This window comes from Chlamydotis macqueenii, chromosome W (genome assembly GCF_036417535.1).
Source record: "Chlamydotis macqueenii isolate bChlMac1 chromosome W, bChlMac1.mat, whole genome shotgun sequence".
Lineage (NCBI taxonomy): Eukaryota > Metazoa > Chordata > Aves > Otidiformes > Otididae > Chlamydotis > Chlamydotis macqueenii.
The window spans coordinates 49,215,044-49,226,369 of record NC_141592.1 but is presented as its reverse complement, the minus strand read 5'-3'; the positions used below and the strand labels follow the sequence as shown (position 1 = coordinate 49,226,369).

At 46.1% G+C, this 11,326-nt stretch overlaps 1 pseudogene; it reads right to left on the bottom strand.

Annotated features, from left to right (window-relative positions):
* Positions 1-506: 506 nt before the first annotated feature.
* LOC147596780 (syncytin-2-like) lies at positions 507-1,355 on the bottom strand (annotated as a pseudogene).
* Positions 1,356-11,326: the final 9,971 nt, after the last annotated feature.

The window sequence follows — 11,326 nt, the reverse complement described above, 5'->3', positions numbered from 1 at the left end:
ACAATACGCCTATACATATGCATGACCTATCCCCGCTTCGTATTAAAATTAGTCCCAAGGGGTCATTTTCATAAACTCCTCCTGTCTGGGCTTGCGCAGTGCCTCCTGGTGGTGGTCGTCGGGGGTCATGGGGATGAAGGCAGGTGACTCCTCTTCGTCACCGCTAGTAACCTTTTGTTCTTGCGCAAACTCAGTTATCCCTTGGCTTTCATTCAAGCTGCAGGGTCGGTTTTAGCTGGTTCTTGAAGCGACCCCCCTAGTCCTTACCGGGAACTGTCTTTCGTGAAGAATTGCAAGACTTTCTGCTTCAAATAGTTTGCACAATGGTTAGCAAATTATTAAGCAAGTAGTTAACAAAACATTAAGCACTATTTATCAACTTGATTCCTTAGGATGCACAGCAATAATTAATCAATGCCATATCTATTAAGATTTCTTTAACTCCTTCTCTCAGTCCCCCCTTTTCTAGAAAATTAGTAAATTCTTTTACTGTATTTAATTTAATTCTAGTATAGTGTTTCTCTATCTAACATTTTTTCAAAATATTTGTTAGACTCAAGCCTTTGTCGTAATTGGTTTCTTTTCCATTCACTGTAGGAATCTCCTGTATTCTTAAAACACCACAAGCCGCATCAAATTGCTATACAAAGGATTATGGATAAAAGGATGATTGCTATTATTGTAACAAACAATTGTTTTAACCATGTTAAATTTGGCAGCCAGGAGGTTAACTTCTCCCAGAGTTCGGAAAAACTCCAAGAGGTGTCATCTTGTGTTATCTCATGTAGGATCTTTGCTTGCCTCCTGATCTCCTGGAGGTCGTCAGTAATCCGCCCACTCTGGTCTACATACATACAGCAGTCAACGTTGATTGCTGTGCATACTCCTCCTTGTGAGGCCAATAATAAATCTAAGGCCATGCGATTCTGTGATATTATCTTTGATAACCCAGTCACTTCTTCTTGGAGTGCAAGAATAGCACCTATTGTTCTGTTTTCTATTATTTTTATTACAGCTGAAATATTTACTATGGCCTTTTCCAATTCGCTAACCCCTAGAGATGGGATCAGCCACCGCACAAAGCTATGAAAACCCGTTGGCCTTTCTATTAGGGGATTGTTTGTCCTCCAGCTCCTAATTGAATTGATTCTCCGTTTTCTCCTTACGGGACTCTGTGTTATTTAGTCAATAATAGTGATATTGGGGATCAGACCGCCTAAAGTACAGGCTCCTCGCCATCCTAGAGGCAGAGTCTTACGGGCCACTGTGCCACACAACCAGTACCATCCTGTTCCCAGTGGAACCGGAAGACCAGTATAATTAAACGATTGAAATACTGGGTCAATATTCGTCATGTTCAATGAGATAGTTTTGTTACAATTTAGATACTCCCCAACAAACGTACCGTTTCTCGAGCTTACCAGGCAGCGGTCTCCTGAGGTATTGGTTACTATTTTGTTTATTTCCAACTCCCGGCCCCACGTGGCTTGAGTATCTTTACTAAGAGTGGTACTTTCCCAAAAGATCCTATTTGTCCAGGAGACATTCAACGACAATGGGATACCTATTAAAGGCACTCCATGACAAGAATGCCTTGGCATTTGGGTACAAACCCAACAATCGGTCTTGTTTAAGATTTTAGTGATGTTTTGAGTCAGCTGAACATACAAATTCCCTTGCCAAGCAGCTATGTTCATCATTTGTATATTTACCAGGATTACACAAACCTTAATCCACATTCTACCTTCTCAGTTTAAGCTTTAGGGGTCCCTGAACTTCAGAAGTCCAGAGTTTTTGTGGTGCCTTTTTTACCCTAGTGTGGTGTATCCAGGCATTCTGCTCTCTGATCTTGACTGCTGTAAAGGAGGTGAGGAGTACCTGGTATGGTCCTTCCCACTGTGGTTCCAAGGTTTTTTCTGCAAGAGACTTTACATATACATAATCTCCAGGTTGTATATCATGCACAGGTTCATCTAGACCTCTTCCCCGGGTACCAATTACATGCTTTCCAATTCTATTGAGCTGTTTGCCCAATGCCACCATGTAGGAAGTCATAATTTCATCCCCAGCTTGCATAGACATCCCCCTCTGTATCCCATAGGGTCGTCCATACAGAATTTCAAAGGGGCTCAGTCCTTCCTTTGCCCTTGGTCTCGTTCTTATACGCAAAAGGGCTAAAGGGAGAGACTGAGGCCACGTCAAGTTTGCTTCTTGTCCCAATTTCACAATTTGCTGTTTGATTAAGTGATTCATTTTCTCCACTTGGCCACTCGACTGAGGGCGGTATGGGGTATGAAGTTGCCAATCTATTCCCAAATGGTGGCTAATTTGTTGTACTATTTTTGAGACAAAATGTGGTCCTCTATCAGAGGATATGGTTGCTGGAACCCCAAAACGTGGTATTATCTCTTGTACCAATACTTTAGTTACCTCCCGAGCCTTGGCTGTTCTAGTTGGGAATGCTTCTGGCCAACCTGAAAAGGTATCGGTTAATACCAGCAAATAGCGAAACCCCCCTTTTCTTGGAAGTTCTGTAAAATCAACCTGCCATTGTTGTCCAGGCCCATTGCCCTTCCCAATCTGGCCCATTTCTGGTTTGGGGGTATTTTTAGGGTTAGTTTGGAGGCAAAGATCACACTGTTGAGTCACCTGTCTCACCGTGGTATATAAATTTCTAGCCACAATTTCTCTTATTAAATGTTTATACAGAGCCTCTGTTCCCCAATGCCTTTTCCTATGTTCCTCCCGTATCAAGTGCCACAGTAAACAAGAGGGAATAATTAGTCTTCCCTGTGGGGTATAAGCCCACCCCTCTTCATTATATGACCCTTCCAAGTCTGTGATTAAACAAGAGGGAATAATTAGTCTTCCCTGTGGGGTATATTCTGGCTTACCTTGTAGGGAGATTTGCCTATCAGGAATTAGAGCCCCTTCTACTTTCACCTTTGTTTTGGCCACTTGTTTTGCCTCTCTGTCCGCCAGCTCATTCCCTTTTTCCAAATCTGAGCTCACTTTCTGGTGTGCCTTAATATGCATAATTGCCACTTTCTCAGGGAGCTGGACAGCTTCTAGTAGCTTCAGAATTTCTTTTGCATGTTTGATATTTTTTCCCTGGGAGTTCAATAGTCCTCTTTCTTTCCAGATTGCTCCATGTGCGTGCACAACTCCGAAGGCATATTTTGAGTCCGTGTAAATGTTCACAGTTTTGCCCTGGGCCAACTCCAGGGCTCGGGTTAGGGCAATTATTTCTGCCTTCTGTGCGGAGGTGTTCACGGGCAAAGGCCCTGACTCTATTACCTGCTGGCTGGTAGTGATGGCATATCCCGCATGTCGATTGCCATTTAAGACATAACTGCTCCCGTCTGTGAACCAGTTTTCCCCATTTTCCATGGGGCTATCCTTCAGGTCTGGGCGGCTTGCATATGTTGCTTCGATGGTTTCCAAACAGTCATGGTGCACTGGTTCTCCTGTGTTCCCACTGAGAAAAGAAGCTGGGTTGACAATGTTAGTGACCACGATTTCCACATCATCCTGTTCTACTAATACAGCTTGATATCTCAGGAATCTTTGTGGAGAGAGCCAGTGCCCACCCTTTGCTTCCAGTACTGCTGATACTGTATGAGACACCAAAACAGTCATTTTCTGGCCCAGGGTAAACTTTCGGGCTTCCTGTATGTTCAGTATCACAGCTGCAACCGCCCGTAGGCATCCAGGCCAACCCTTTGCAGTTGCGTCTAACTGCTTAGAGAGGTAGGCAACTGCCCGTCGATATGGACCCAGATCTTGTGCTAATATTCCCAGGGCAATACCCTGCTTCTCATGGGAGAAAAGAAGAAACAGCTTACTCACATCTGGGAGTCCTAAGGCCGGGGCCGACATCAACGCCCTTTTCAGTAGCTCAAAGGCTCGTTCGGTCTCTTTGTTCCACTCAAGGTGCTTCTGCTCAGTAGCTGTCAGAGCATACAGTGGTTTAACAAGCAGTCCATAATTATAGATCCACAATCGGCACCACCTGGTCATTCCCAGAAAAGTCCGTAACTCCTTTACTGTCTGAGGTCTCTGAGTTTGGCATATTGCCTCTTTGCGGGCCTGTCCCAAAGTTCTCTGCCCCGCACTAATTTCATAGCCCAAATAATTCACTTTACGTTGCATTACCTGGGCTTTCTTCTTGGAGACACGGTATCCCTGGAGTCCCAAGAAATTCAACAGACTCACCGTCCATGCCATACAGTCTTCCTCTGTTTTCGTGGCAATCAGGATATCATCTGCATACTGCAACAATTTTCCTTCCCCAGATGGGGTTTCCCAGGATTCTAAGTCTTTTGCAAGCTGATTCCCAAAAATGGTAGGACTATTTTTAAATCCTTGTGGCAACACCGTCCAAGTGAGCTGGGTCTTCCGACCACTTTTAGGGGTTTCCCATTCGAACGCAAACAATTTTTGACTGGCTTCATGGAGAGGGAGGCAAAAGAAAGCATCCTTCAAATCTAAAACAGTAAACCAACTTAGTTCAGGTGTTAACACAGTCAGCAGGGTATATGGATTGGCCACTACTGGGTAGAGGTCCTCAGTTATCTTATTCACCGCCCGTAAGTCTTGGACCACCCTATATGACCCATCGGGTTTCCGAACAGGTAATATAGGGGTATTGAATTCTGACTCACACTCCTTTAATAGTCCTAACTGTAGAAATTTTTCTATCACCGGCCGGATTCCTTCTCTGTCTTCCTTCTTTAGGGGATATTGTTTAATTCTTACCGGTCGTCGGCCTTCCTTAACCTTAACTTTAACAGGTGGAGCACTTTTCGCCCTTCCAGGTACATCGGTAGCCCATACCCCCGGGTACACTTGGTTTAGGATTTCCTCATTAATTTTTCCTTCTGAGGGGAGACTGGTTAAGGTTAGACTCAATATCTGAATATATTGCTGATCTTTTACCTCCAGAGTAATTTCTCCTTTTTCAAATATAATCTTTGCTCCCAATTGTTCCAATAGATCTCTTCCCAAAAGTGCTTTTGGGGAGTTGGGCATATATAAAAATTTGTGGATACCCCATTGTTTTCCCAATTTGTATTTTAGAGGCTTACAAAAATATGCCTTTTCACTTTGGCCAGTCGCTCCTTTTACTATGACATAATCGTTTCCCAGGGGCATCAAAGCTTGATTCAGAACCGAATATGTTGCCCCTGTATCTACTAAGAATTCTACTTGTTGTTTTTCCCCTAGCTTAATTACAACCAGTGGATCCGCTAGGGTAGATTCCCCAGGTTCCCGTCAGTCTTTCTTCACATGGGCTATCGTTCTTCCTGTTTGAGCCCTTTGACCTTCTTTCTTGTTCCTTGGGCATTCCTTTTTCCAGTGACCAAAATTTTTACACAAAGCACATTGATCCTTGCCCAGTCGGGGCAGGTCTCGTCTAGTCCTTCTTCCTCCCTCTTCCTGGATAACAGCTATCAGCTTCTTTTGCCCTTGTCTATATCCTTCCTCTCTGTTACTGAATACTCTCCATGCTTCATCTAACAGTACTTCTAAATTCCTACTTTCTGTGGGGCGTAATTTCTGAAGTTTGCGCCTTATATCCCCTGTAGATTGACCCAAAAATAGGGAGACTAATTGCTGTACTCCTACCTCTGACCCAAGATCCAGCGGTGTGCTGCGGCGCATCACGTCCCTCAATCGATCCAGGAATTCGGATGGGGACTCAGAAGGACTTTGCTTGACTGCATATAAAGCTGACCAATTTATAGTTTTGGGGATTGCCCTCTCCATTCCCTTTGAAATCCACTCCTGATACTCCTGCAATCTTTCCATATGTACAGATCTATTAACATCCCACTTTGGATCTTGGAGAGGGAAATATTCCTTAACGTCCCCTCCTGTAATCTTATAATGGTCTTCGGCCAGATTCCCTGCTGTCTTTAAAATCAGCTGTTTCTCTGTCTCGGTCATATACTCCAATAATAGTTGTATATCCTTCCAATCAGGATTATGCTGTTTTACAATAAATTGGAAATGCTTAGTTACACTTACCAGGTCACTCCTATAATCTTTTGCAACCTTTTTCCATTCCCCTAGGTCAGCAGTAGAAAAGGGTACTTTAATTAACATCATCCCACCATCTGGCCCCACCGCCTCCCGGAGAGGTGCTTGCAAAACTGTTGGAGAAGATTTCTTCCTGGTACGGGAAGATATGGGACTGTCCGGGGGGGGTCGAAGATCTGTCTGAGTCCGCATCCTGTTCCTGTGGTCGAGGGGGAGGCTTAAACAAATCAGTTAAATCTTGTTCTGGTGCCTGGTGAATCTTATTTGCCTTAGTACATCTTTGTCCAATACTACATGCCGAACAACACCGCCTCAGTTTACCTCTAAGTTCCTTGTTGTTTTCTCGCTCGAGTGCGAGTACCATAGGGTCCTGCGGGGGTACCATTCCACAGTCCCTTTGCCACTCTGGGTGGTTTCAGAGGGTGAAAAACATATCTGCATATGAAACCTCATCCCATTTTCCTTCTCTTCTTAGAAAGAGCATTAGTTGTAACAGAGTATTGTAATCTATTGACCCATTGAGTGGCCACTTAGCCTCGCCTCCTAGCTTATACAACGGCCACCACTGATTACAGTATTTGATAAGGGTCCTTTTACTTTCCGTACCTCCAGTCCCAACAATATCTTTCCAGTGGGCAAGTACACACCCCAGAGGGCTTTTCTTTGATATATCTCCTTGTGTATTACCCATCTTGTAAGGTCTCCACGCAAATCACTTCCTGCAAACCCCTATAGTTTTCTCCTAATTTTCCTCCCACACGTCCCAAATTTCCGGACAAAACAGGGGATATTCCCCAGATATCCCCTACTCCAAGGAATTTGGGGAAATCCAGTAATGTACACGTATTCCTACGGTTCAAGTCCAAACCAACTCAGGAATGTTTCTCTCCATCCTGACATACAAGGACGTTTACTAAATTTGGATGAGAGGATGGCCCCCTTGCGTTCTAACCAACCTCAGACAAGCTGGGCGGCTAGGGGCGGCTAGACCAGCCTCTCACACCACACACACACAGTTGCAGTCTCGCTTGAATTCTCATGACTCAATCACTCTCTCACAACACAGGCACTCCCACAGCAGAACGTTCTTCGCACACACATGAATTTGTCCGGACGCTTAATTAACACTCCAATTGACATCCCTTTTAGCAGCTGCAAAATATAGCCTTCAAAATTGCAAGAGGCCCGCTTACCCTTCTCCTGCTTCTCATATGCCGATCATCAGCAGGTCCGTCCTGGCTCCCGACAATGGGATGCAGCGGTTACCTCGGACTCACTCAATCTACTCCCAAGATCGCTAGCAGCCGCTCTATCGGTCAGCGAGTCCCCTTTGATGCTCCAAACTAACCTGGGTACCCACCCAACAGGGACTATGCTGCACGCCAGACGTCTCTGCGCGATTTACCAGCCGCCCTGGCCACGCGTGACAGGCCCTTCAGTAAAACATACCGTTTGGTCCGCGGCTTCAGGAGGTTGTTGTCTGCTCCTGCGGTGAGCGGCTGGCAGCGGAGGCTCCTCCGAGGAAAGTGCTTGGGGCGCGCCTACGGGCGTCCGCTCCGCAGTCGATCCCGCAGCCAAGCAGAGAGCCTCCTGGCTGGCTCGCCAAACTGACGTGCGGAAAACGGAATCCACAATCTGTAAGATTGTAAAGTAGGTATGTTTATTCAGTGCTGGGCAGCACAGGGGGGTAGTCCCACCAAAACCGTGCGCGCCTTACGTGGCAACTCACTTTAAATTTATACAACCAAGTGTTACATATACATAAAGTTTCACAATACGCCTATACATATGCATGACCTATCCCCGCTTCGTATTAAAATTAGTCCCAAGGGGTCATTTTCATAAACTCCTCCTGTCTGGGCTTGCTCAGTGCCTCCTGGTGGTGGTCGTCGGGGGTCGTGGGGATGAAGGCAGGTGACTCCTCTTCGTCACCGCTAGTAACCTTTTGTTCTTGCGCAAACTCAGTTATCCCTTGGCTTTCATTCAAGCTGCAGGGTCAGTTTTAGCTGGTTCTTGAAGCGACCCCCCCAGTCCTTACCAGGAACTGTCTTTCGTGAAGAATTGCAAGACTTTCTGCTTCAAATAGTTTGCACAATGGTTAGCAAATTATTAAGCAAGTAGTTAACAAAACATTAAGCACTATTTATCAACTTGATTCCTTAGGATGCACAGCAATAATTAATCAATGCCATATCTATTAAGATTTCTTTAACTCCTTCTCTCAGTCCCCCCTTTTCTAGAAAATTAGTAAATTCTTTTACTGTATTTAATTTAATTCTAGTATAGTGTTTCTCTATCTAACATTTTTTCAAAATATTTGTTAGACCCAAGCCTTTGTCGTAATTGGTTTCTTTTCCATTCACTGTAGGAATCTCCTGTATTCTTAAAACACCACAAGCCGCATCGAATTGCTATACAAAGGATTACGGATCTATTATTAATCCACATTCTACCTTCTCAGTTTAAGCTTTAGGGGTCCCTGAACTTCAGAAGTCCAGAGTTTTTGTGGTGCCTTGTTGGATACCTGGAGTACCAGGGGCACTTAGTGAACAATCCAGACCAAATGGAATTGTTATGTTTGTGAGCAGCAGGCCTCAAGGACATCACTGAAGCCACTTGTGAGAAAGTACTGAAGCTGCCTGTAAGAAAGTACTGAAGCCACCTGTGAGAAAATAATGAGGCCGCCTGTGAGAAAGTAATGAAGCTTCCTGTGAGAAAGTAAACGAAGCAACCTTGAGAAGAAGGAAAACAGCTGGCATACGTGACTGGGGGCTGAACATGAAGCAGGGTGCAGGTGGAGAGAGCCGTGCGCGTGAACATAGAGACTTAACGAATCATATTTTAGCTAGGAGCGCGTGCATGATATAGTTAACCAATTAGTAGAGAGCTTGCGCATGATACGGAATTAGAAGGGCTATATTAACCGGGATGTATCAACAATAAATTGGCATTTGCTTGATCATATTGGTCGTCAGCAGTGTCCGTTACTTCCGCGTCAACAGGTGGCGCCCGAACAGGGACCCTCAGATCGGCGTTGGACATCCCAACGGAACCGAAATAGGAAAAGAAGAGGGGGCGGAAGCCGGTCGAAGGCGAGTGCTGCCCCGGCACTCGGGAAGTCGCTATAGCGCAAAAAGGTACAAAAGGTACGGAGGGAATCTCGTCTTGGCCAGGCAAGCGGCCGGGGAGGAGATGGGGTCCACACTGACCAAAGAGGAGTCAGCAGTGGTTAAGCTCCTCCAACATATGCTCTCTATGAGAGGACTGAGTTATGACTCGGCCGTCCTAGAAGCTTTGCTGCAGTGGGCAAAGAAAAGGGAATTAATCTCCACAGTTGATGATGCTTTTGAACTCCCGACATGGGAAAAGATAGGAAAAGAGCTGTGGGATGAAATAAGTAAAGGATCAAAGGAGGCGAGCAAACTCTCCACCGCGTGGAGGCTAATTAACGAAACATTGATAAGCATGAAAGCCGAACGTTCAGTCGTCGCGTCTGCTTTTGCGGCCTTAACTCCAGCCAGCGGGTCCACCTCCGCTACCAGCATGCTGTTCTCGGGTTTAACGAGCCCTGCCGCCGCCCCGGCTCTTGCTGAGGGTGGGGGGGTTCGAGTCCCAGCAAGGACTCTAGGAAATGCAGCCACAGCCCCTATAACTATAGATATGTGGGCACCAGAAGGAAAAACTGCCGAAAGCCTTTCACCACCAGATGTACCACTGCCAGGCACCCCGCCACGCTGCGCCAGTGCAGGCTCAGAATCACGAGTCTTTTCGCCGACACCGACAGCTCCGGTTTATCCCCCGTTACCACCTTCTTCCCTGCCACCATGGCGTGAGGAAGAGGGGGATGAACATTCATCCATCTTGAAGGATGCACAGCTGCAAGACACGCTAAAAAGGCTGGAAGCCCTAGAGGTTCGCCTAGAAGCGTCGCTGGGAAACTTGTCAACTCCTTCGCCTGTGCCACATCAAGACCTGCCAGCGTCCAACCTATTCGTTCCGAACGGAGCATCGGGTGAGATCAGTCTTTTTGCACCTTTGCAAGGGACGCCAGCGGGAGGGGCCGGGGTTTTGAATCCGATAGTGCAGTGGAAAGAGGTGATTCGAGATGCTTTGATAGAAGAGCCTTTGCCCATGGCATTTCCAGTTGTGACCAATAATACTGGGAGAGGTGTGTGGCAGGCATTAGACTGGAAAATATTGAAGGAAGCTAAAAATGCAGTTACTCAGTATGGGCTAAAATCATCATATACTCAATCTGTGTTGCAGCATATTTTTTTGTCACAGTTGTTAACTCCTTATGATATTAGAATGATTGTCCCGATGCTTTTGCTACCGTCACAGCAGCTGCAGTTTTTTCAGCACTGGCAGACTGCTTGTGATAGGGCACCTGCAACGCCTCGACAACAGGGTGATCCATTATTCAGGGTGCAAACTCAAATGCTAATGGGAGCGGGACACTACACACGATCTGATTGGCAAGCGCAATTTGCTACTGAAGTGTTACAACTGGGCCAAGATTTGGCTTATAGAGCGCTTGCTAGGGTGTACGATGAAAAGTCCGGACCTGCCTTTACGTCAGTAAGGCAAGGTCCCACAGAACCATATGGGAAATTTATTGATCGGTTGCACACCGCAATTATGGCTCACCCTGATTTGGATGATGACATGAAAGCAAAGTTCTTGGATATGCTTGCCTTTAATAATGCTAATGAAAAAAAAAAAAACAAAAACCAAAACCAAAAACCAAAACCAAAAAAAAACCTAAGAGAGCCCTTAGTGTGCTGCCAAAAGGATCTAGTACAGGGCAACCGCTGGAAGCTGCCGAGCGAATGTTAGAACAAGAAAAGGCTACAGTCATGGCTGCTGCTGTAGGTGCAGCAGTTAAACCGTTGATATCAATAAAGCAGTGCGTGATTAACTGTCTGTAACCCCCATTCCCTCTTCCCGCCCCCCCGCCCCCCATCCCTGTCCCGCTCAGGGGGCAGGGGAGGGAGGTGGAGATGGTGTTAAGCCTGGGAAGAGGGAGGGGTGGGGGGAGGTTGTCTTGTTCCTTTTTTCCTTATCCTACTTTGGTTTTAGTGATGGTCTGTTTTGCTTGTAGCGGTGGCTTTAAGGATCCCTCCCTATTCTTGTCTTAAACCTCGGGTTTTAGTTTTCTTTCCTCCTATATGCCCGGGGCCACAGCCGCCGCCAGGCGCCCCCACCCCCCCGCCCCTGACATGGTTAACAGATACTCCTGTCTGAGTCAAGCTTTGTATAAGTGGAAGGACCGTTCCCTCTTATA